The following is a 6,240-nucleotide window of genomic DNA, read 5'->3' as shown; positions in this document are numbered from 1 at the left end:
GGAATGTAAATAGGATAAACAAAAAAAAAAAATTAAAGACAAATATGAGATTTAGAACAAATATTAGGAATAAAAAAATTAATTTTTTTTTTTGTTTATGGTATCTCTAGTCTAATAGGTTAATGACTAATCCATTGCAGATTTAAATTCTATTTAAAGATCTATTGTTGGTCTAGATTGTTGCATGTATAAAGGAAAATTCGAACTTTTGACATTTACTTAAATGGATGAGTGAACTTACCACTCGACCAACCCAAATTAATTAATAAAAACATTGGTTTACCCTATATATTTTAGGTGGACTTTTACACTTAGAATTTGTTATTTTTCTTATCACATATTTAAAATAAAAATGAAATGCATATTTAGGCATTACTTCTTTCGTAAGAGATTTGACATTTGCGTCTTTTTCATTTATGGATAAATCCTAACAAGTTACCAGGATTTTAAAAATTTTCTAATAAATAGCATATAAATAAAAGAAACTTTTGAAAATACATATACATAGAGATTTAGCTTTCAACTTAAATCTATATAAGTAGCTTCAATTTATGAAGGAATAACTAGGCATCTTCTTGAATCTAAATTACATAATATGATTTATGAATTAAAGTATATTAGAAATTCCACATTCATCAATATATAAGTGTGCAATAATTATCACCTCTTTACCTAATTTTGAGGATTGAATTAGTCATCGAACACAATTTTATTCAAATGAAGTGGAACCACATGTAATTTCACTCTATATCTAGTTCTTGATGTTAGGATGATATCTACTTAATATATTAAAATTAAGTTTTTTTTTATTTAATAAAAGTGAGGTGTTAATTTTTTATAAATTTATTTTTTTTTAAAATAAATACACTATTTTCTCTTATAAATTTATTTTATAAAAATATCTTTATTATAATTATACTATAATTAGCATTTAATTAATAATATATAATTATACTAATTTAAAAACATATATATAATTATATGATAATGGCACCAATTATTAATAACCAATTTATATTTCTCTAAATAAATTTATTTTAGAAAAATATTTTTATTATAATTATATTACAATATTATAATTAATCTTTAATGAATAATATATAAATATACTAATTTCAGAAAATATCTTTATTATCTATCTATTCTATTATATAAAATTAAATTTTTACACTTAATGATGGAACTGATATGACACGCTCTTGAGGTGTTTCTTGATCTATTTCATTTAATTCGTTAAAGCAAATCAATTATAATTAATTAATTATATCAATTAATTAATTTGATTAAACATTCAAATCTCACTATTTATTATAATTTATATGAATTGATTAATTATAATTAATTACATCAATTAATTAATTTGGTTAATTATATTAATTATTTGATTTGATTGGAGTAAATATCAAATTATTTAATAAATAATAAATATGATAACAAAATATGTGAATTAATTTAATTAGTTTATTTTTTTAATACCATCTATTTATACAAGATCAAATATTTTTTATTCATTCACTCTCTTTTCTCTCTCCCTCCCTTCCTCTCTTTCTCTCTTATGTTTAGGATATAATTTTTGTAATTATTTAATTTTTCTTTCTTTTATCTTTATTTATCTTCCTCTCTCCCTCCTTCTCTCTATCTCTCTCATGTTTAAGGTACAATTTTTATAATTTATTTAATTTTTTTATCTTTATTTATACATTTCACTTATTTTATATTTTTTTATATTTTTGTTTATTTTAATTTCTTATTATTAGGCACATATTTTTTTTCTTTTAGCTTCTGATTAATAAAAAAGATGTGTCATTTTTATGTTATTTTTAAATAATTTTACTATAATTTTATTTTGTAATATTCTATTTTGTCATGTTTTATTGATTCTCTTTAGTATTTTTTTTGTGCGTCTCTTTGTTGCTCTTTATTTTAGTTATATTCATTGATTTTTCTGTATTGATGCTCTTTTTTATTTGAAATATCGTAACAATTTAGAATGTATGTTGTGACTCGTGTAATATTTGTCAATTTTGTGTATCTTTTTAGATGGTTTATGTTATAATGTGTTTAAATAGTTGACTTAAAATTATAATATGATATATAAATTTATAATATGATTTATAGTATGCTAAAATATTAGGACATTATCATATAGATATTTTTTTATTTGTCCATTAGATTCAACTATATAGAATTTTGAAAATTATGCAATTATGTAATTAGTTGTTTTTTACTTTTTTCATATAATTATAGTGAGACTATTTTCATTATTAATATTTATAAATATGTCATTATTTGTATAATTGATTGAATCATCTTATTTGTTTAAATTTAATTCTATTGAATTAATTATTCAAGGTGTCATCGCTATTTCTATTTTTAAAGATTTTTTAATATTATTTAACAATTCTAATAACATAATAACAATTAAAAAAGACAGGACAAAAAAATTTTTAATGTGAAAATAAAGCAAAAAAACAAATTTATTTAATAATTTTTTCAGGATATATATGTTTTTTTATAGATAATTATTGTAAGGCATGAAAAATTATTAAATTCTAACAATAATTATTAAGAATAAATGATTATTATAATTAAAAATAATATCAATTTAAATGATATACAAATAGACCATATCAAACATAACAATTTAAAAGGGTTACTTTTAAAAGAATATAGTTTATGATATTTAATTTTTTATTATTTATTAAAAAAACATAATTACTTAACGATATTTATTTTTTAAATTTACTATATAAGCAATTTTGTTCTTTTTTTTATAAAATTGTATATATGATAGTAATTCTTCTAATGGTATAAATGTGGATAATTATATTTTTACTTTTTTGATATAATCTATATATTGTTAAAAATGAATAGTAATTAACTCCTCATATTTTTAATCAAAATATTTTGACGATAGTTTCTATTTATAGATATCAATGGATGATTGTTTCTTTAAAAGTAAAATGCATTATGATTTTATGTTATTTCATAATTAACAATAATACTTGATTATTTCTTTAAAAATAAATTGGATTATAATTTTAGGTTATTTCACAATAATAATTAATATTCATAATATTAAATTACTCTAAATTTTTTATTTTCTATTGTTAGTAGTTAATTCCAAATTAAAGAGATTATGTTAAATTGTTGAATAGTTCAAGTATAACCGGAGTTAATTTAGTTTATTTGTTTATTAATATAATTGATTGAAAGCATAAATGATAAATAAGACAAGCAAATAATTAGAAAAATAGAATGTTAATAATTACTTAAAATAGATAACAAAATAAGTTATAGGGTATTACTTTATTTAAATTATTAATAATTAAAAGAATAAAAGGTCAGTAATTATTTTTAAAATAGACATTAAATTTAGTTTTATGGTACTAATTTATTTGATTTGTTAATAAAATTTTATAATTTTTAAATTTATATCTACTCAATTTATGAATTTTATTTTATTCTACTTTAACAAAAAATTGACACGAGCATTTTTAATTATTGATATTTGATATCAATTAATTGATTGTATTAATTTGTAAGAAGAATAATGTATAATAAATGTTATGAAATTAATTATAATAAATTAATAATTAATAAATAAAAAACTAAAAAGGACTTTTTTTATTGCTTTTTAATGGCTACACGTTTTTATCATTTCACTTTCCCTTTATCTCTTTCTTTCACATTTATTTCTTTTAATTTATTGAACTAAATCAATTATACTAATTATTTATATTAACTAATTAAGTAGTTTTTAACAGGTTATTATAACTGTGCCTTTAGACCATAGGTTAAAAATATTATAAAAAATATTTTATAAAAGTTGTCGAAAAATAAATATTTTTAAAATGTGTTCTTAAAACACAAATTAACTAAATTATTTTTTAATTTAATATGTTTGATTCATTCAATTGTATTAATTATAACTAATCAATTATATAATTTGATTTGATTAGGATAAATATTTCATCATTTAATATTTTATTTGATTCATTAAATTACATTAATCATAACTTCAAATATTTGATTTAATTAGAATAAATATCAAATTATTTTAAATTTTGTTTGATTCATTAAACTAAATTAATTATAATTAATTTATTATTTAATTTGATCGAGATAAATATTAAATTATTTAATAAATAATATATAAAGCAATGAAATAAATGAACTCAACTAATTTAATTTATTATCTTATTATTTTATATATCCCTTTTCTAATTCTCACTCTTTTGTATTTAAAGTAAAATATTTGTAATTTTTATTTTTGTTTTTTATCTTAATTTTGCTGATATTTTTCTAGATTTTGTTTTATATTAGTTTTTTTATTTATTTTGATTAATAATTCTTAAGGGTATTATTATTTTATTTAAAGATAATTTAAAATTTTTATATTTTTATAAAAATTGATTAATAGGTTCTTCTTTAAAATATTTTTTTTGAAATTTTTTTAATAAGATTGTATTTGATTTTTCTCTTTCATCCTTTGTATTAATTAATTATATTAATCTTCTATTGTAATATATTTTTTATCTACTCCACACATCTTTTTTTTTATCTTCTTTTACTTTTTTAAACGGCTCTTTTTACTTTATTTTTAATTATTTATTTTACTTTTATTTCTCATATATAGATTTATTATAATTTATCACAGATTCTTTTTTAATTTAAGTGATTTTTTAGGTTATATTTTATTATTGATGCTTTTATTTTGTTTAGTGTGTTTTTTTAGTATGTGTTTAACAAAATAATATGTAAATATCAATTCTATTATATAAAAATTAAATTTCTGCACTTAATGATAAAACTGTCATCTCATATTTTTTATAGAATTTTTCAATTTTTTTCTTTTAACTCGTTAAATTTAATTTATTATAATTTTATAATTACATCAACTAATTGATTTAGTTAATTATTTAAATATCATACAATTTGTTATAATTTCTATCAATCAATTAATTATAATTCGCCAATGAGTAATAGCTCAAATGGCATAGTCTCTCCATACTCAATTAAGAGGTTGCGGGTTCGAGTCTCCTATCTTTGATAAAAAAAAATTAATTATAATTCAAATTGAATGATTATTTTATAACGAAATTATTATTTTCTAATCTTTTTATGAGTAATACATATAATAATTCTAATCGCAAATTAAGTTATTTTACATTAAATGACTTATATAATGATCATCTCATTTATTATCATAAATGCTGAATTAAATAAGTCATTATTACTTTTGATTTAGAATTAAATGAGAATAAAACCAGAGGTACTATTTTATTTGGCCTTTAGGATTATTGGGTGTCACACTCAAATATAAATAGTGGCTTCCAAATTTTAGTCTCCCACACATCAAATCCACCTCCATAACTCTTTTTCTATAAAAGGAATTGCGATTCAACTCTATCAGGGATACAGAAGGTTTTCAAAGAACAAGGGAATAATGGTCTGAATTTGCATGGATTCTAAATGTTCGAACTTACGATGTTGTTTCAATTAGATGTCGTTACGAGAATGACTCTAATCTATATGCGTCTAAGGATTAGAATAGATTAAATATTATTTAAGTAATTTATTCCTAATATTGGTATTTGATTAAATTAGTTTTAGAGAAATTTAAATTGCTGACTCAATTTATATATTACGACTATTCTTTTTGAATATATTATTTTTATATTTTTTAATATAAAATTTTTCTTTTTTTTTCTGATTTTTAAGTTTATTTTTTTTCTTAGATATATGTATCACCTTTTTTTCTCATTTTATATTTCATATTAGTAATGTAATTATTAAAAAAATATATTTAAAAAAGGAAAAATACGTGAAAAAAAAGAAAACAAAAAATTAAAACATCACTATTAAAAAAAAACTGTTAATATGCGTATGAATGGGGCCAAAATTGAGGAATATATATGGATATAAAAAATAAAAAATTATTGTACGATTGTAGAATAAAAAAATCATATATATAAAACGAAATAATTATAACAAAAATAAATTAATATATGTGATTTAAATATTTTTAATAACCGGTAACATGGAGTTTAACAAAATATAATTCATATATTTTTTTATTTATGTACACAACCAGAAAATGGTTTAATACAGACAGATTTACAGACAGATTTGGTATATATTACAGACGAATTTTTGGTTACCGACGGATTTTGTCCCTCTGTAAAAGCCTCGTCGGAAATTATTTACCGACGGATTTTTTTCCGTCGGAAAATTACC

Source organism: Arachis duranensis, chromosome 10, assembly GCF_000817695.3.
Source record: "Arachis duranensis cultivar V14167 chromosome 10, aradu.V14167.gnm2.J7QH, whole genome shotgun sequence".
Lineage (NCBI taxonomy): Eukaryota > Viridiplantae > Streptophyta > Magnoliopsida > Fabales > Fabaceae > Arachis > Arachis duranensis.
The sequence above is the reverse complement of the archived record's forward strand: the minus strand, read 5'-3'. Positions refer to the sequence as shown.